This window comes from Liolophura sinensis, chromosome 1, assembly GCF_032854445.1.
Source record: "Liolophura sinensis isolate JHLJ2023 chromosome 1, CUHK_Ljap_v2, whole genome shotgun sequence".
NCBI lineage: Eukaryota > Metazoa > Mollusca > Polyplacophora > Chitonida > Chitonidae > Liolophura > Liolophura sinensis.
In genome coordinates this window covers 80,458,849-80,480,430 of record NC_088295.1, presented here as the reverse complement: position 1 = coordinate 80,480,430, position 21,582 = coordinate 80,458,849, and the positions used below count along the sequence as shown (strand labels likewise).

The 21,582-nt window shown below is 38.0% G+C and overlaps 1 long non-coding RNA gene across 4 annotated transcripts in view; it reads left to right on the top strand.

Moving 5' to 3' along the window:
- LOC135478090 (uncharacterized) overlaps window positions 1–18,556 on the top strand; it is a 42,748-nt gene extending 24,192 nt beyond the window's left edge. For 2 of the 4 annotated variants that reach the window (XR_010445257.1, XR_010445256.1), the window contains 3 exons: window positions 12,120–12,428; window positions 13,945–13,998; window positions 15,422–18,556. This is a non-coding gene — a long non-coding RNA (uncharacterized LOC135478090). The remainder of the gene's footprint in view (window positions 1–12,119; window positions 12,429–13,944; window positions 13,999–15,421) is intronic. The other 2 variants (XR_010445258.1, XR_010445259.1) reach the window with 2 other exon arrangements.
- Window positions 18,557–21,582: the final 3,026 nt, after the last annotated feature.

Sequence of the window (21,582 nt, the reverse complement as noted above, 5' to 3'; positions counted from 1 at the left end):
TCATCAGTTTACCTGCCCCTAATTATGTAAGGAATATGTCATCAACTCATCAATTTTTTGATGGACCCCCTGCTGCCACTGCCATTTTTACCATCATTATCATTATCGCCAATGTGTTCTATCTAGTTTCTGGTAATGACACAATACAGCTGTTCCTAAATTTTCAAGCATGTAGTTTTCTGAAACATTCGTAGTTTTACACATTGATTGGTATCAAATTTTTTTGATATTTTTCTGTACATATGTTTTTATTGCATGTTATAGGAGTTGAATGTCATGATGTGCTTTACAGTATCATGGTGTCTAGTAATTTTCCAGTGGTCCATCTTAACATTCTAAATGTAACACAGTCCGAAACCAGTCTGAGATAAGGGGAAAAAAGATCCAATTTGAGGAATGTTTATTGTTGCTAGATTGATGGGGATGTAGTTTTCCTCATATCCTCCATCTTTGCATGCGAAAAAAAAAAAATCAATCAGTGCTTGCGTATATGTGGGAAGTCTGGTGTCCATTATGACAGGATGTCTTTTGAGGGATGGTTAGCTTTTTCCCAGTGGTCATGTTGCAATATTTCATCTCTTCATTCGATCATCAGTACCATGACCTATATACTTGTTACTCCATCCTAGATCAGCTAGATCTTCTGATGGAAATCACTGATACCAGAGCAAACAGAAAAAAGAGATGCCAGTGTGGAAGCATATTGTCAATTAAAAGATTTGCTGTTTGGATATGATGTTAATATCGGTTCTTGTGCAGAAGGGTAGGCATCAACCCATGTGGGTGCCATCTGATGCATCAGCAGTTATGTCCTGATTGAAGAGATTAATACCCCATAGAGGCTGGTAACTATCAAGTGTCTTCTAATACAGCCTTCATGGCATTGAATATATCAGGCTTATAAAAAAATTAACTGTTGTCGTAAGTGCATCCAAATTTTGTTTGGCTTTAAATCAAGAAAAAGCGTGACAAACACCATGTAGCCAGCTTGAGGCTATAGGGTGGAAATATTAAAACGTTTACACTGGCGTATTCTTCCAACTAAAAGAAGAATGTGTATAAATATATAATCTTATATGAAGCTCACATGATTTGTAAAATTACTATTGCTTCAGAATGACTTTCAGCAAATGCACTGTAATATTGTGGACACTAGTGTTTGATTAAAGTCTGAAAGGAAACAAAAGAAATTTGTGACTAGGACTTGTATCAATGTATGACTGTTTCGCCATGGAATTACAGGATCAGTATATTAGTATGTTATTTAAGTGATTGGCTGGCTGTTGATAGAAACCTGCATTCTGCGGCATCTGTTAATGTGTAACAAAACTTAAATTGCATATTCTCTGACAGGAAATTTGCAAGGTTCTCCTGCTTCCATTGCACATTCTTACGCAATGGACGTTTTCTTGCCTTTCATTATTCTGATGCATGTCATTATTCTAATGCATGTCAGAAAGTTTAAAAGTTTGTAAATTGTACAAAAATTCTTGATTACACACCATAAAATAACAATTAAGTAAAAAGATATATATAAATACCATTTAAGTGTAGATGTTCTGTAAGGATTTAAATGCTAAAAGATATAGATCTAGATTCTGTGATCCTGTTATAGAGTTTGAATACTAAGTTTAATCTGAAAATAATCCAATTGTGATTTGTCAGGATTGTTTAAGCTTGCACACTGTAACATTATTTGCTTGTTATCGTCTGGAATATCGTACCATTGTATGTTGGTGAAAAGCTGAATAGAGATGTCTGAGGAAGCACTGATGACCATGGCCAGACTTAAGTTAGGGATTACTGACAAACCTTTGTTTGCTGTGTGGACAAACACAAGATAGGAAATAGGTAGATCTTGATACACAGTTACAATACCCAGCTGTATTATTAGGCCAAGTCCATTGGCCAGTGGCCACGTGGTCCCATTGTCCATGACCAGTGGCGGTCTCACAAAGGCAGGCATGGCAGACCTGAGCCAAGAACAAAACCTGTAGAGACTGGCCGTAAGCCGGCATTGTCACGTGAATCTTGACGCCGGCAAATCAGCAGTTGGATACAGATAGTAATCTGATAGGATGTTAAGTGACAGTTGAAAAGAAACTGTTCGAAAAGATAGAGTGCTAAGTCTGTTGAGCACAAAACACATTTCCTGCAGCAGTGCCTGGCAGAATACGATGTTATTAAAGTGCTTAACCTCACTATTGTTTCTTGACTGACTGCATTTATCATGAAAATGTGTAATTGCAGCTAAAAGGTGGTCATTGGAGGATGAAGGACGCTGATGCTCTGTTCCTTGTTCTCTGGGAGTCAACTTACCTTAAGCAGGGACATTAATCGCAGTGTCAGGAACTAGATAAGCTGAAATATCCACTCATAGATAGATAATATAACCTCATTGTTAATGCTTTGACTCTGTTCCAAATTGAGTAGGCCCCATATTTCAGTCTGTCTCCTGTGGACGAAATCTGTACAGGTTAGAACAACTCTGTCTGCTGAAATGCAAGACGAGGAGTTTATTTTTATATATTTTTTGCAAACAAATAAAATATTGTAATTAAATTCAAGTTTATCTCACATGGTATTTACCATGGTTATGTAACATATGAAAAAGAATAAATCTGTTAACTACATGTGCTGTTTATCGTGTTTAGAAAGAAAGTCTTCTTTTACTATTGTGAAAATGAGATTTAAAATACTGACCTCAAATTTAGATAAGTTTTAAAAGTCTTTTTTCCAAGAACAATTTTGCCTTATTGGTAGGCCAACATTGTTGAGTCAATGCTGTCTTTTGATTTATTATCAACAGCGGATGACTGTTGAAGTAAAAACAAATTAGCAAATTGAAGTATATGCACAAGTTTGACAAACTATATATATCAAAATGATCCACACATTATAGAAACCAAGTGTCCTGGAAGTAAATGAACAGCTAGCCCAAATGACAAGCAAAAATAATGGCGAAGCAAAACACCTATATTTAAAACAGAAACTAATATTGAAGATGAAAAGTGTGCTTGTGCTGCATTAATCCCACACCTTATGGCATTTATACATCTTAATATTATCCAGATTGTTCATCATTTCCTTGGACCGGTCCCAATAGCACAGTTGATAGAGCGTCCTCGGCGGGAGCAGTAGATCCAGGCTCAATCCTGTGTTGGGTCATACCTAAGACCTTAAAAAAGAAGAAGTTGTAACTTCCTCGCTTGGCGTTCAGCATGAAGGGGATAGTGCAACGACTGATTGACCTGTACAAGTATACTGGCTTGGGCGGGGTGGCTAACTTGCCTTCAGTAAGACGTCTCAGTGAAGCAGCACTGGATAAAAGAGCGGCAGGAAATCCATCCTGCAACAAGCAGGCACATTACATACACTCTAAGGACTCCCTCATCGTCATATGACTAAAAAATTATTAAGTACGACGTTAAACCCCAAGCACTCACTCACTCATAATTCCCGTGGATAAAAAGCATTCATATGCCCCAAAAATATTCATATTTAAAAAGAAAGGGAAAAGATCACATTGTTGTTTGGACAACACAGACTTTCCTTGCTCTTAAAGTTCGTAATAGGCATTTCTCAAATTCTTCCTTACTTTTGTCCAGGTACGATCACATATAGAAAATTTTAGTTTCATATGTGACATTGATTAAATTATCATTGGTATAGGGATATTGATAACGGTCCACAATTATGTCACAGAGCACGCATGCACAGACCATCACAATTATGTCACAGAGCACCCATGCACAGACCATCACAATTATGTCACAGAGCACGCATGCACAGACCATCACAATTATGTCACAGAGCACGCATTCACAGACCATCACAATTATGTCACAGAGCACGCATGCACAGACCATCACAATTATGTCACAGAGCACGCATGCACAGACTATCACAATTATGTCACAGAGCACGCATGCACAGACCATCACAATTATGTCACAGAGCACGCATGCACAGACTATCACAATTATGTCACAGAGCACGCATGCACAGACCATCACAATTATGTCACAGAGCACGTATTCAGAAACCATCACAATTATGTCACAGAGCACGCATTCACAGACCATCACAGTTATGTCACAGAGCACGCATGCACAGACCATCACAATTATGTCACAGAGCACGCATGCACAGACCATCACAATTATGTCACAGAGCACCCATGCACAGACCATCACAATTATGTCACAGAGCACGCATGCACAGACCATCACAATTATGTCACAGAGCACGCATTCACAGACCATCACAATTATGTCACAGAGCACGCATGCACAGACCATCACAATTATGTCACAGAGCACGCATGCACAGACTATCACAATTATGTCACAGAGCACGCATGCACAGATCATCACAATTATGTCACAGAGCACGCATGCACAGACTATCACAATTATGTCACAGAGCACGCATGCACAGACCATCACAATTATGTCACAGAGCACGTATTCAGAAACCATCACAATTATGTCACAGAGCACGCATTCACAGACCATCACAGTTATGTCACAGAGCACGCATGCACAGACCATCACAATTATGTCACAGAGCACGCATTCACAGACCATCACAATTATGTCACAGAGCACGCATGCGCAGACCATCACAATTATGTCACAGAGCATGCATGCACAGACTATCATAATTAAATCCCAGAGCATGCATGCACTGACTGTCACAATCACTGTGATAGATTATAGCTAGTGTGATCCACACTGATGTAACATGAACTTAAGACTTTAATAGACTGTTAAAGACTTACATGATTGTTGGGTGCATTACGAGTTCATAGATGAAGTTAGTAAGTAAGGCTATGTTATATGAAATAATGCCTATTGGAAAATGAATGACTGTATGGGGATAAAGGTTAAAGCATGACTCATTGTAAAAGTCTTGTGAACAGAGGCCAAACATTATCTCACTGAAAATGTACACATCAAATGGTTAGTAAAAAGATGGACATTAACAAATTTGTTCATGGAAAGGAAAGCTTTTTATGAATGTTATCATGAACATAATCTCAGAGTGATGGTCTGACTTTAAATTTTCTCCCTGTAAAGATGGCAGAGATATTAATTATCTGTTAATCTGCTGTGCATATTTAGTTTCTCTTGAGAATTTTTTCGTTGTTTTCAGGATGTGTAGAATACCTTAATTCCTACAAAAGCTGTATGTTCAGAAAGCTTTTATGTATTGCGAAAACACAAATTTATGATTGGATCTACATATTGTTGAGACACACGTCCATTCGTAGATAGTGTTAAATTAAATTAGGACATTACCACAATTGTCAAATTTATGTGACGTCTATTCATTTCAGTTAATTTTTTCTCATTGTTTTTAGCAATAGCCCTCATAATAAATCCTTTTGTTTCTTTCATTGGGCCATTTACCTACCTGTATGTTACATGATGACTTGTAATTTATTAGGAAAGATTGGAGAAAGTGGAATTGTGAGAGACTAGCTGCTGTTAGATGGATGGGTTTATTGCCTGTCTGTCAGAAGCCTCATTGGGGCTGATGTATGGGAGAAGCAGAGGTGTGGGCAGCCTCGGGCCAAACACCTTATCTTACTTCACATCTTCCTCGGGCAGGCAGGGAAAATCCTCTAAATAATTTACACAGCCCTTTTGTTACATAGCAAATCAAGTGACAAGAACGAGTGTCCTATGTTATAAATGCCGTATCAATAAGGAATACATGGCATCTCTGTAAAGACTCCGTTTGCAAACAGCCTGAGGGCCAAAGAAGGACTTCAAGATCCACTACTTCTTTACACCACACACCTAGGTTGAGGTAATCACTTAACACCGCTGAGAATTAAGGAGTCTTCACTTTAATGTCATCATATTTTCAATCCTTTTTAAGTGTTGTGTTTAGCAACCCAGGAACCGTTCACAAATGCGGTCGCTATGAGTTCAAGCATAGTTCATTCTGGCTTCCTCTCCGGCCGTTTGTGGGATGGTCTGTCAGCAACCTGTGGATGATCGTGGGTTTCCACTGGGCTTTGCCTGGTTTCCGCCCAGCATGATGCTGGCCACCGTTGTATAAGTGAAATGTTCTTCACTATCAATGAAGAAAGACTCCACTGTCAGTGTAGGCAAGTCCACTGTCACTATAAGGAGTCCAAAGTCCACTATCATGTGTAGGTGTAAGTCCACTGTCAGTGTAGGTAAGTCCACTGTCACTGTAAGGAGTCCAAAGTCCACTATCATGTGTAGGTGTAAGTCCGCTGTCAGTGTAGGCAAGTCCACTGTCACTGTAAGGAGTCCAAAGTCCACTATCATGTGTAGGTGTAAGTCCGCTGTCAGTGTAGGCAAGTCCACTGTCACTGTAAGGAGTCCAAAGTCCACTATCATGTGTAAGTGTAAGTCCGCTGTCAGTGTAGGCAAGTCCACTGTCACTGTAAGGAGTCCAAAGTCCACTATCATGTGTAAGTGTAAGTCCACTGTCAGTGTAGGCAAGTCCACTGTCACTGTAAGGAGTCCAAATTCCACTATCATGTGTAAGTGTAAGTCTGCTGTCAGTGTAGGCAAGTCCACTGTCACTGTAAGGAGTCCAAAGCCCACTATCATGTGTAAGTGTAAGTCTGCTGTCAGTGTAGGCAAGTCCACTGTCACTGTAAGGAGTCCAAAGTCCACTATCATGTGTAAGTGTAAGTCCACTGTCAGTGTAGGCAAGTCCACTGTCACTGTAAGGAGTCCAAAGTCCACTATCATGTGTAAGTGTAAGTCCACTGTCAGTGTAGGCAAGTCCACTGTCACTGTAAGGAGTCCAAAGTCCACTATCATGTGTAAGTGTAAGTCCGCTGTCAGTGTAGGCAAGTCCACTGTCACTGTAAGGAGTCCAAAGTCCACTATCATGTGTAAGTGTAAGTCCACTGTCAGTGTAGGCAAGTCCACTGTCACTATAAGGAGTCCAAAGTCCACTATCATGTGTAGGTGTAAGTCCGCTGTCAGTGTAGGCATGGTTCATAATTCATAAGTCCACTTTCAGCAAGGATAATCACAGCAAGTCCACTGTTATTGAAGGTTGAGACCGTTCTTGTTAATGTAGATAGACAGTAAGTCTGCCAGCTGTTATATGGCTTGGCACCATTAATTTCTGTTAGTTTGTGGATCACCATTGCTTTCAGAGGAGGCCTAAGACGCCTGTTTTCAATATACATTTATACATAGGTACAAATCCACTGTTATTTCCACAAATGCTCACCAAGGCCTAAATCAACAGTAACCAGATTTTCAACTCCCTTGTTATAGGCATTATACTCAACTACCCATTACAGAAGTTTCTGTGATATTTGATTGGTCAGAGGCCAATTAACAAGCTTTCATGTCTTCAGGTGTTCATTACAAGTCTTTAAAAGGTAAATACCTGCTATTAACCCTCAACAAGTTGTAATATTTACCTGAAGTATAAATGTTCAGCTGTAATTAAGTTGTGTATATTACAGGTAAGTGTGTTAAAGCAAAAGAAGAAATACACTAAGTGACCTGAAATTTCACCCACAATAGTGCATTTTTATAGGCAAATATATCTCACAAAATATTATTTTTGTGCCAAAACTAAAAATTTTCCAATTGAATATCATCCCGTGTTCCAAACAAACCTCTAAACACATTTCTAAAATCAATAGATCTCTCAGAATCAGTAAAAATGGGCAAGCTAGTCGCAGACAAAATTTATGGTAATAATTACAGCTGTGCTTGTATTGAAAATTTTTAGGCATAAAATGATGTTTACAATCTTGTGCACATGAATAAGTGAGGTGAATAAGTTTGACCAAATTCCAGGCAATGCAAAGGTAACAGGACTATATTAGGGCTCCTGAAAAAAGAATGTATGCACACGAGATAACTGAATCCTCCAGAGGTAAGATTACAGAAAACAGGGGCTTTTTCCTCATCCCTTTATCATTTCATTGTATGAATTAGAAGTTAGAATTGTAAACAAGTGTGTCCAAAGTCATCTGTTAACTTTCAGAAACACAAGACATTCACTTAAGTACGTGGGTCTATGCCTTTTCAAAAGATACATGAAATGCCGTGTTTTTATTTCTTAATACAGAGTATACCATATGGTCTAACATAGAGAAGTACAATACAGCTTCTCAGCTTTTTGCTTGGATGTGAAAATGAACTTAAACTGGTTTCTAGCCCACATGCCCCGTTGGTCATGTATGTGTGGTATGCATAATGGACAACAAGATGTTAACATGAGCAATCCGTTGTATGTCTTCCATTTTAAGGTCTTTGCATTGGGACATTAAGTTCTGCTATGTTAATAAATGGACAACAAGAGGCTATGTTAAGGTGGAGAACACATAAAAATGACATAAAGTTCAGATGAAAGAGTGCAAAAAGTTATTCCTATATGTGGTCTTCAATATTTTTTCTGATTTTTTTTTTTGAGGAGAAAAAGACAAAATAATTTTTGTATGGTGGGTATTTGAGAACACATTTTGGTATTTACAGTCTTTCTTTAATAATGTCATAAATGAGGATGTAACACAGATTTAATAAATATTTTTTGCACTAGAATTTGTTCTTTGCAGCTGACAAATGTATTAAACCTCAGTTTGGATCATATTTATATTTTTAATATGTTCATAAATATTATCCTAATTTAAGTTAAATGCATATGTTTTCCTATAAGCAACAAATTTACATGCAAATAAATTTATTAGACAAGCATCACATCCTTATTTAGAACATTATTAATATTTTCAAATACCCTTTTCTCTTGAGAAAAAAAAATATTAAAGATCATATTTGCAAATAAGTTTCCACACTATTTTATCTGATTTTGGCATCATTCTTATGTTTTCTTCTCCTTTAAGGCCTCATCCTTCTTAACTTTCATAAAATTTAACTTCATGATAATAGAGTCAAAAGAAGCATAGAAATCTAAAATGTTGAGTTTTACCCCTCCTTAGGTGTCGCATAACTCCCAGTGGTAGTACTGAATAACTATTCTTACTTTTGCAATCATTTATAAATTCAATAATATATGTTTACAAAACTGGAGCAATAGTTTTTCTGCTCTACCATAATTAAATTTATGAGGTTTTTTGTTTCTGGGTATAAAGGCGTAATGTTTATGCCATGTGTGACATTTGTCATCCATAAGGTCGTTGGGCTTCTCCCTCAGTTTTCACTTTGGGTTGATTGGTAATTGTCGTTTTTGTTTCTTATCTCCAAATCCAAGTGATTTGAATGAGGGTCGCTTATGTCAATGATCATTGGCACTCATTATCTAGTTGAACTTTCCATTGAACAAGGAACTAAATATGCCTTAAGGTGTATTTTATCAGTGAGCTTTTGTCCTCTATCATTGTCATTAATTTAAGTCAGGAAAAACTACAGATGGGCATAAACATGGAAAGTTTGTAAAGAATGCAAAGTTAATGTTTTTGTCAAAAGCGGTGTGGGTTGTAATCATCAATCTAGCACCGGTGACATCTACATGTGGGTGAAAATCTGGCCAAAGTTTAACCCTTCGAGTTGCTTCCACAAACCGTCAACAGGGAAATGATTAGTGGTGCATCTTAATGTGACAAGCTTTCTGTTGTTGTTGGAAATGACCCAGAGCCATGGCCTGTCCCTAACCTTGCAGCGTGCCCGGCACGTGCCCCAGCCTGGCTTACCCCCATTGTCTGCTGCCCGCTATTGTGGCCAGCTTGTACAGCAGTTTGTCAGGCTGCGGTTCACAGCACACTGGGAGCCCGGGGGCTTGTGACTCCACATTGCTGTTAGATCACAGTTTAAATGTTCCACAACTGTCCCCTAATCACACAGGTAAATCAGCACCCACACCCTCCAGGAGAGGACTGAGAGAGGGATTCTTGTGGGAAGTTACTCTGCCTCCTGCTCTCCTCTTCTGCTACTGTTGTATGTCCTTTCTCTGACATTTTCTCCACAGTCTCTTGTTGTTGTTTTTTTGCATACAATCCAGTGTTTCTGACTTACAGTAAATCACCTAACTGTGATTTCATCAACAAATCGACCTGTTGTGAGCACTGTAGAACAGGAGTGTGATTAGTTTTTGAAAAATGATATGAAGTTGTATGTGATTTACTGTTAATCGTGTGAAATTTCACCTGGGTTTCACACATCCACATTATTAACATAGTACACAGCAGCAATTATAGTTTGTGAAAAACTCCTTGAAATTATAGGTGATTTGTACCTATATCTTTCAGCTGTTTGTGAAACAGGCTATCTTACTGACATAGGATAACGCTGATGTTTTTCTTCTTATTCTTAACCTAGCACCTCAGGTATTTTGTATGCATTCATTGCACATACTGTCTAACGATATGAAAAATTCAGGGAAGAAAATTGATTTAGTTCTTTTGTAGAATCACTTTATCCAAGCTATTCAACCTGCTTGTAAGAACCTGCTCCGTTTGATGTAGGTATAAGATATTAAGATAGGATGTGTTTGAAGCAGTGTAGACGCCAAGAACATCAGATCCTGGTGAATCTGATGTGGTATATTCTGGTTCGGAAATTACCAGACATCTCCCGTGAAAACAAGACGGTGACGTTTGATGATACATGAAAAATGCAATTTTGATACAAGCAACATATCTATACCAATATCAGTGTTGAATAGTCTACTTGGGCTGCATATATGGAGATTTCTTTCATCATTTATCATTATGCATTGAGTGCATAATTTCCCTTTCCCAAATCTGTGCCTTTCGGTTTTCTTTCAGATTTTTAATTTATGTCCGGGTGATGGAAGCGTAAATAATATATGAAAGTTGGCTGTTTATGTAGGAGTAAGGCAGTTGGTTGTAAGAGGCCAAGTGTGTCGCATAGAATAGTGATTTTCTGGATGAGCAACACCTGCCAAGCAGCAAGGAGTAGGTGATTGTGATTCCAGCCGTAAGAAACACTGGTATTGTTTCCAGTGTAAACAGGCAGTCTGCAGAAAGACAATGGGAATATTTTCTACATGTCTGCCTTTTCCTGGGTAGTCTTTATAGATAAGAGGGATAGAGGGCATTGTGTTTTACAGGTATGTGTCAGCTTTAGTTTCAATAGACTTGGCTCCTTTGACAAAGAGGCATCTCTGTGGCCAGCTCGTCAGTTATGAAGGAACTCTACTAAAAAGGGTGATCAGTTGGCCCGCTGTTGCCAGAGGGAATAAACAAAATCTCTGGCTTGCTTTTCATAAAATGCTGAAGAGACAATAAGGTGGCAGGAATGATTCAGCAGTTCAATATTTTATTCTAACGGACTTAATTCTTGGTGAAGATTTCAGGCAATAACTAACTGCTTTCTTATAATTACAATTGAAGTAATAAGAGAGCGTTCAGGTCCGTGCACATGGAGTATGATAATCTCTTTGCCGGTTCCTGGGAAAGTCTTTATCACGGGCCACTCCAGGCTCCTTTGTTTAGCTGGAATTACTCATGACTGAAGACAAAATTATCAGTATGAATGAAGGTGGTATGGTCGGCGTGAAGATTTGCCAATCAATAGTTCCCATCTGTAACCCTCTCCCGTGCACTCCGTCAGCCGTTTATGTCTCTGATTGTCTCTCGCGTATGCACGCACGTACAGCCGCTAAGGTGATGGCCACACCATCCTCACATGACGTGTCTTATCTGAGCACCCTCCGTGTCTCCATCTGCCCATGTGCCCCTGGACCCCTGTGGGGGAGCGGTAAGGGGCAATGGCTAACATTGCCCATGAAATTAAGGCTAAACCTGGCCTGTGCTCAACACTTAAGACTCTTCACTATCTTGCCTCATACAATCAGACTTTCTAATTAATTTGAGTCCAGAATATTCAAGGCCATTAGTTTTAATCACTGCTCGTTTTGTAATAAAGAGAAGAGCCTTCCATATTTAGGATTCAGTGATGTTCAGTGAAAATCTTAGACACTAGACTTGCTGTATACCTGAAAATACATTCCTCCATATTTCTTCTGCTTCTATGTCATTCTATCACCTGTACCTAGTCTTTAGCTTAACATGTTGTTGAATCACAATTCTAATCCAAGAAGTTGCATGGCTCAGCAATATTGGTGACCATGTAGCCTGACCATTCCCTAGAATCTCTCGGTGACAATTTTGTGATTTTCAGGTAACAGAAGCATCACAAGAGAACAAGTTGGTGGGTATCATTTCTGTGTGGGGATGCCTGATGGATGATAGAGGGCTTGCTGCGGGGATGCTGGGCATGTTTCCATTTGGAAGCTGCCATGATGGATAGCCATTGTCAGCAGTGAGGAATCAGTGCGTAGCCATCCAAATGTCACCTTCCACTGATGCTATTATCTCATTATATGATCATCTCCTTCTTCACCTCCCTCCCAGCCTCCCTCCCTTAGATTGCCTGGGCACCCAGCATGGGCTCAAGGCCAACCAACCATCCAAGCCAATAGATTAAAAGGTACAGTTTCTCATCTGCATCATAAATTTCAGCGACATCATTAAATGCACAAAAAACATGCATAGAACTGTTCAGTTTTAAAAGTTTTAATCCATTCATTGTTCATAAGAAGTTGAAATTGAGGTCAGTTTTAGGTTTTGTACTCATTATCAGCTATAATTGTGTAACTGTTTTTCCTTTTTTTTTTTTTCTTTTTGGCATATTAAAATTCTGTTAAAAGTATTATTTATACAGTCAAATAAATATAATTGTATGTTCTGGATTCCCCAACTCTCCCTATCTGTGGGACCTTGGTAACAGTATTATAAAGCTTTCAGTGACACTCATTTGGCTGTTCGTCCAGACAACTTGTCATTCACTGATCTGGTGTGTATATGACACATGGGAAAGTTTGTCAGTAACTTGCCAAAGGTTCATTTGGTCATCTCTCTGGTTTCTTCCACCCATAAAACTGACCGCCACGCTATAAGGGAAAAATCATTGAGTATGCAATAATGAAGAATCACATAAACAATTTTCTTTTACTGGATACATTTTCTATTTTGCATAACCTTACAACTTATCACAGATCTGTAAGTTACCTTTGTGCACATATACAAGTCAGTCTTTTCTCAGAATGTTCTGTTGTATATGGTGCACAACAAAAAGTATTGAAAAAGGTTGATAAATTGGGAAGGGAAACCTTGAGCTAATGAACCGTGAAGAATGAATTTACGTGTAAGTTAGTGTAATTTATGGTTAAAGACTTGTGTGACCAAAGGGTTGGAAGTTCAGAAACATGAAAACTGAAGTGCATTATACATGTGTAATGATTATCAAAATTGACAAACAAATGAAGAGTTTTGGTGCACCAGTAGATACATGCAAATGGCATTCACACTAAAACATTAAAAAAAATTGAATTCATGGCATTTTTAACTTTTTGGGAAAATTTGAATTTGGTCTTCCAAATTTACATGTAATTATCTTTTGTACACTACCTTCATATACCTGCATTCCTTAATACAGGAGGTAAGTTTATACAAAATATGATTTGATTCAAAATGAAATCTTGAAATGGATTTGTCTGCTTGGGCACCTGAACTTTTCAGATGGTCATTATGTTTAAAAAACATTCTATACCAAATCAAATGCGTCAAATGAAAGGCAGAACTTCCATGATGAGCTTGTTTTGAAGACATTTTGTACAACCACTTCCTGGTGAATCGGATGGTTATTTAGGGTTATAATGGTTGTTTATCCAAGATCAGCCTTAAAATACAAACATCGCCATGCTGATACAAGCACAAATTAAAAATTTTAGGAACTGGTGCATATTTACAGTCACATCACTCAGCACAGTACGATAAGAACAGAATTCTTTACATGGAGTTATTAAGTCAGAAGAAATCCCCCCCCCCCCCCCCAAAATTAAATCTGTTTTTACAGGAATAGTTTGAAACTTTTTTCACAATGTGTTTTTTGCTTTTTTCATGAAGATTGATATCTGCTGTGTCATCTGATCTTTTCCTGGCAGATTGTCATTTGGCGTAAAATATGTGCACGAAGCAGGGTCTTCCGTGGGGAACAGGTAAATTGCTGTTTTGATTTAAACTTGTCATATGCTACTTAAATCCCCACACAAGACCAGTGTTTTGTTAAGCTCAGTTGGATGGTAAATTTGATCTTCCCATTGAATGGCCTAGTTTAAAACAAGGGTGTAGCTTTTATCCAGTCTTTGTGGATTTGTGTTTCAACACTCAGGTAATGCTTGATGGATGATTCATTTTGGCCTGAGTTGATAGGTGTCTTGTTTGACACTCTGGTCTCTTGCCAGAGATTTGGCATCAAGCCGGCTAGGCATATTGGATTTCTGTAAAAAAAACAGATGGAGATAGATACAAATTCTCATGTCTGTACAATGAGAATGTGCCGTGATTAACAGTACTGGGCTTTCGGCTATGGTCTGACCATACAGAAGATATGATATTACGTTTTGTTTCTCCTGTGAGCATGCAGATCTATAAAACTATGTGTTCATTTCATCTGTTGTAATTACTGGGAGGCCGCACTGGGGTCAAATTGCTGGTGTAATCGACAACATGTCTTGAACTTCCCGAGAGGACTACCTGCGTAAAGCGAGAGAAAGCACGTCAAGAAATAACAGACTTCCTCCCAGAACGCTGCACTACTGTAATTTGATCACACCACTCACCACTCTCATAACAAATTGAAACTCTGTGCTGAGGACAGATTCAAAACAAGGAAAGATACTTAATCAGAAATTCATGGCCTTTGTCACGGTCCATCTGGCCTCAATACTCTCAGACATGCATCACTTATCACATCTACAGCTTTGCCTCAACGTCTTGATTGATACTATCATCAGTAGCGTGTAGAGTTTTGTTTAGTTTCAGAATACAGAGTTAATACCCCGGATAAGGCAATGACAAAGCATCCCTCACCTTGTCCCAGTAATACAGGAGAGTTTCCAATACAAGGTGTAATTGGCCTTTTGGAATTTCTGCAGCAGTCAGATGTGCAGGGGTGGACCGTTCACACCTGATACAGAAGGGCTATGTTTGAACAAATCAAAACACAGCATGATGAGCCTGAAGGGTTAACACGCAGGATAAATACAACTGATGTCTTCGAGTAAACAAGCGCCAGACTTTCCCAGAAATTCACTTGACACAATCCACACCAGAGAGAATCTCTTCGATTTTTCTGGACAATCAATAAGATGACAAGGTCCTGTTGGCTGCAGCTGATACTGAAGAAAACACAGCAAACTTGATTTAATAACTCAACTCTGAGGTTTGAAGTTTGGCTTTGCCCTTGGGCAGGTTAACCTGCTTGTATTGTTACACATTCTCCATGGCTGCTTTCAGTGTGGGATGGTAACAGTCTAACTGCTGGACATGGTTTTGTCTGAGATTTCTACAGATTTCAATAGCTTTGTTTACCACCTCATATCACCTTTCTCAACTAGGTTTTTATTCTTTTTTTTCCAGTTGGATTACAGCCGAGGTGGAACCAATTAGCCGGACCTAGGGCACAGAACACCCTCTAAACTCTTTGAGTTCCTGGACAAAAATCAATCAAAACAACAAAACATGGAGATGTCTATTGAATTGACAAGTATCTGTTTTTCAGCTTTTGATATGTGGTAGTGAAGAGTTAACCTTTAAACTTAAGTGTGATTTAATTAAGGCTGTGACCTTGTGACCTGACATGTGGTACATTTCACATACCTGAACCAGCTGAACAACTTGGGAATTATCACTGCCCTTAAGATTTGTTTTTCACCTGGTGCTTTGATTAACGTACACATAGACTTTGTGCCAGATTTGATTCTCTAATTGTCACTGTATTATTTCAGTGGGTAGAAGGTTGAATTCCTGGTTGTTGGGTAAGCTTTAATGTAAATACACCTTACTATCAATACTGGGCTAGATGAAAGAATTACAAGTAACAAAAGTATCACTTGCAGGGCACCTCATGGCTAAGAAACCAGGATGCACGGAGTAGATCAGAGGTCATGCAATAATCCGTCACATTGTTGTGCTCTGATAAAAACTGTAGTGTTAAAAAAACAGAAGTGTCAAGTTTAAAGGTGGAGAAAACATAAAAATGACATAAAGTTCAGATGAAAGAGTGCAAAAAGTTATTCCTAAATGTGGTCTTCAATATTTTTTCCCATTTTTCCTTAAGGAGAAAAAGACACTTGAAAATAATTTTTGTATGGTGGGTATTTGGGACCACCTTTTGGTATTTATAGTCTGTTTAATAATGTCATAAATGAGGATGTAACACAGATTTAAAAAATATTTTTGCACTAGAATTTGTTCTTTGCAGCTAACAAATGTATTAAACCTCAATTTGGATCATATTTATATTTTTAATATGTTCATAAATATTATTTGTTTGTTTATTTGATTGGTGTTCTATGCCGTACTCAAGAATATTTCACTTATACGATGGCGGCCAGCATTATGGTGGAAGGAAACCGGGCACAGCCTGGGGGAAACCACGACCATCCACTGGTTGCTGACAGACCTTCCCACGTACGCATAGATATTATCATAATTTAGGTTAAATGCATATGTTTCGATATAAACTGCAAATTTACATGCAGATAAATTTATTAACCAAGCATCACATCCTTATTTAGAACATTATTATGCAACAACGATACATACCAAAAGTTGGTCCCAAAATCACACGATACAAAAATATTTTCAAATTCCCTTTTCTCCTGAAAAAAAAATGCAAGAACATATTAAAGATCATATTTGCAAATAAGTTTTGATGCTCTTTCATTTGATATTGGCATCATTTTTATGTTTTCTTCTCCTTTAAATTGAAATGCAAAGAACCTGTGACCTTGTGAGTCTTCATACTTGTCAGGTTAACGCCAAGTACACATCCTAAACACACATGGTTAAGGGTCAACCTGCAAAGGTTTTTAAACTGAAACACGAGAAACATGTTGACAACATTTCTTTGCGAAAATGGAAACCTTTGCATTTTACCTTTAAGTACACCTGGTCAAGTACGCTACATAAGCTTAACCTCACCAATTCCTCCAAAAACCTAAATATGCAGTTAATTAGTCTGTGTACACACATAATTTCTATAAAATTAATTATAGCATTGATATTCATGAATGGATAATTTAATTCTATGTGTTTGACACTTTTATTTGGAATGATAATATTTTTTGTAATATTATAAGATTGACCTTTTCATAGTGGTATGGCTTCTTTTCTACATGACGTTTTTTATGCGGGATGTTGGCTTTATGAAATAATCAATGAAGCAAACACTATTTTAATGAAATCTACATGTTAATATTGGCTTTAGTGATATTGTTAAGAGATGTGTTTATAATTTATTCCATTGCATTCAGCTTGTTTTGTGTACCATGGAAGTAATTCAGTACATGCATTTCTTTCTTGGTTTTAGTATCAAAGAATTTCAGTCCTGAATAACAAATGTCTTCATAAAAAGTATTTACAGCGACATGGTATCTGCAGTCTGTTTAGATAGATGCCATCAGATTTAAGTTTTCAGGCATGGAACTTCGCCTGTTTTCGCTTTTCCTGAAATTTATGTGAAATATAAGACTAAATATATCATCAATCATGATAAGTGTGAAATATTGATATATGCTTCTCTCTGTACTTTTTTTATTTATGGCTACTCTATGTAAGGGCCATTTTAGGACAGCTAATGTATCGTGATTAACTCTCATGCTTTCATTGTCTACAGTTTCAGGTCTGGCCATGAGCTTTTTACCTGGCTCATAACTCTACACTACATACACCTTTAGGCAGGTAGATTGGCTGAGTGACAGGTTACATCCTGAAACTGATTACCTGTGTGCGGAGAACACCTGTAATTAGCTCATTAATAATGGCTGTTGGCAGGAGGAAATAAGTCTATCAGCGTTAATCGCAGAGACAATCACCTGTAATCAATGAGATTGGATAAAGGTGTTTGAAGAATTGTTTTAAGCCATGTCAGGTGAAATCCAAGCCTGTAACTGACACCAGTTTGTGTAGGTAGGTTGAAGGCTTGGCTGAGGTGAGAATTGATTAATTACCAGTGCTGAGTCTAAAGCTGATCTAGGTAGATTCTCATCAGGGGCACTTTCAAGTTTGCCCCAAAACACACCTGCCTGAACTGGCTCATTTTAATTAAGGTTTTGTTGCACAAATCTGGGCGGTATTAGGGTTTCTTGGCTGCCCTCAGAACGTCCAGGTACAATAGAAGTGCTCAAAGTCCAGGTGTTGTGAATGGAGCTGGGTTGTGTTTAGATTTGTCCTGACATTGTCAAGGGGTGTAATAATGTGGAATATAAAACCAAATAGTCTTCCTGGCTTTCTTGAAGACATCACCTGCTTCATTGAACGGCTTTGTTGCTCTGACTAGAGTAGATTTGTTCTGGCTGCTTAAATATGATTATAAAGAATCAAATAGAGTTTATCAAAAGACTTGATTGAGTCAAGATTAGTCTGTTCAAAGGTGTGATCTGAACAATTGTATGAGAAAATCCCCATCAGATTTTATGTTTGTGGACTTTTTTTATTGGATCACGTGTTTGTTTAATCTCTGATCAGTGACAGTAAACCGAAAAAATGAAAACCAACAAGAAAATCTTTGTCTTTATTTGGTATTTTTTGTAACATAGTATCTGGCACGTATACGGGTTGCTCTGAGATTTTAATGGCAATTCTGTACAAAAGAAGCATCAATCTAAAATAGAATGGCATATTGTATTAATTTGGCACAGAACGAAAAGAAGACTTGACCAATGGACTGATATATAGCTGTAAATAGAATATAAAGGTTTAATTTGTTTTAAAACAATGCTTTATTGATTACTGTTGGAACTAATTAATTTTCCTAAGCTGTTCCTCCATTTCATTAGTTAACCAGTATTGTCTGGTGTACATCCTGGCAAGTCTGTCCACTAGCTGGACCATGTTGCCAAATATAGCAGTTAATCAGTCGGTCAGGTATTTCAGTATAGCACTGAATTCTTCTGATATTGAGACTTTCGCTGTCCAAGCATTGTGGATGGTACTGACCAATGAGACGAATGTTTAAAATCAACATCTCACTTTTAAAGCAGCAGCTTTGGGTCAAGATAGTTCTTCAGATAACATATAACATATGATATGGCTTTAATATTGCAAATGTGGCGCAAAACACCATTCATCCCTTCATTCTTTGGGTGACAGGCGAGGTGACTGGCTTACTGGGTTGTGTATTTGTCATGTTTGATATCTTCTGTGTGTGTCATTAGAGTGAGGCAGCACTACATTTGCCATCTTGTGGATCATCCAACTATTCCTCTAGACATCGGAGGGCCATGAGTTGATATATCTGTTGAACACCAAGAAAATAACCCACCAAGTCACTCACTCAGTGACAGATACGACAAAATAAATAGCTTACAACTGCAGAAAATATTTCAAAAGAAACAGTTCTTGATTGTTATAATGATTGGTACAGTCATTTTATTATTCATTCACCAAAACAATCAGTGAATTGTTTACTAGGTGTGATCAGTCAATACATGTACTTCATTCAAAAATACAATCTGGGTATTTCTCATTCAATGATTGGCGCAGCCAGCTAATATCACATTCAACCAAACAATCAATAAATTGCTCACTTGGTGAACGGTCCTGTCAGTTACATGTTATATTATCAAAACTTTAGGTGAATTGTTCACTCAGTGGGTGATCTAGTCAGCTATAATCTCTCATTCATCAAATCAAACTGTTTTTTGTTCACTCCGTGATTGGTGCAGTCATCTAATATCACATTCAACAAAGCAAGCAACGAAATGCTCATTCAGTGAATGATCTACACAGCTAATCTCTCATTCAGTAAAACAATCTGTGAATTACTCGCTCAGTAGATGATCTAGTCCGCAAACATTGCATTCAACAAGACAATCCGTGAATGGCTACAGTACCTTGGTCATTAACCCAGTAAGTAAATAGACTTGTGAAATGTTACATCTACCAATCAGTTCTTTAGTGGGTTGACGACTTTGGTATTTTGATCAGTGATGACATCAGTCATCAGAAAAACTGGCAACAACACCTCGGTAACACCATCCAGATAGTAAGTTGGCTTATTTAATGGCTGGCCTTTCATATACGAAGTCAGTAATTATAGATTAATAAATCAATGGTCTGGTCAACAGCGCAGCCATGTTGCCAATTGCACAGAAAGTAAACTTGTACAAACAGTACGGCTCAGTTTGTCAAAAATTTTTGCACTCTACAGCTTTCTGAAGGCAATTTCCGTTTCCACTTTTAACTGTGTATTATACACGCAATAAAACGCGAAAATGCGGCATTATTTCAAAGGAATAGTATGGCATAAGCCGTAAGAAAATCGCTATTTGTTACCGTAGTGGAAAGTTGTTTGCCAACAGAGAGGTGTGATGTGCATTTGTTTTTATAGCGTAAACAGAAATTCTCAGTCTCTTTTTGGGAAAGTTTGAGTATCCTGTACGAAGCCGTATATGGTTCGCTCAAAATTGAAATAAAGCAAAACAATCGCATTCATTGTTTTCCTGGCAACTGCTCTGTTCCGTCTTAAGAAGTTCAGGTGAAGGAATCATCTCGTGCAAACTCTAATTATTTAAACGGCCGTGTAAAACGTCGAGCCAAGGTTCCAATTATGAACGTCTAATTGAGGCCCACGTGTCCTTCCGAATGACCATTGTCCTAACGGTTAATTTTTCTCACAAAGATTGTGTAGTTTTTGCTAGGAGGTATTTTAATAATCCTTTCTAATTAATAATTATTCACCGGGCAGGTATCCGGTTCTCTGAGACGCCTAGCACAGAAGCTGGCTAGTTTAACGCCAGAGAACAATATCTCTAGAAAGCATTATTTGAGGGGAACAAAGCGAAAAAAAGCTCGCCATTTATTGCACTTTCCGTTATCAGCTCTTTGGTCTTGTAGCTTGGCATCTTAGTTATCCAAGGAAAGAGCCTCTCATTATACCAGTGTACAGCGACAGAGTAAAACGTTGATTTCATGCCTGGCAGAGCAGCCCTACACCCTCTCACTCCCGGGCATTCACCGGCCATGATACCCACATCAGCCACAAACAAGGTGATGGAGAGAAAGGGGAATAAGATAAACATATAACCTACATTTTGTAAAAATTCACATAAATATTTGAACTTCTGAAAAAAAAAGACGTAATCAAAGAAAATGGTTTTTCACACAAATGACGCCTGCACCATATAGCTTCAGCCTCAAATCCATAGGTACAGAGAAAAGAAAACGAAAGTAAACGTGGATCATGAATGATGAGAGGTTTGGCAGAATTACTAATGCAGTCCCACGGAAAAGCAAAGAAATGAATAAATAAATAATCCATTTTCTTTTCATTGAATATAATAGTATTTCGAATAGTGATTCTGGGTGTATTTGGGTTGTGCAGGTAACCATATTGAGTTCTAATTGTGTCTTGTGTCTTATAACACTCAAATCGCTTGTAACTGGCATGCGGATTTGCCCTGCTCTGTGGTCTCCCAACAGTTTGATTCCATGCTTAAAATGTATTGAATCTGATGATATGTTTTTATTTCAAATGGGTTGACTAGTGGCCAAGTACATAAGGTGCTTGTCTTTCA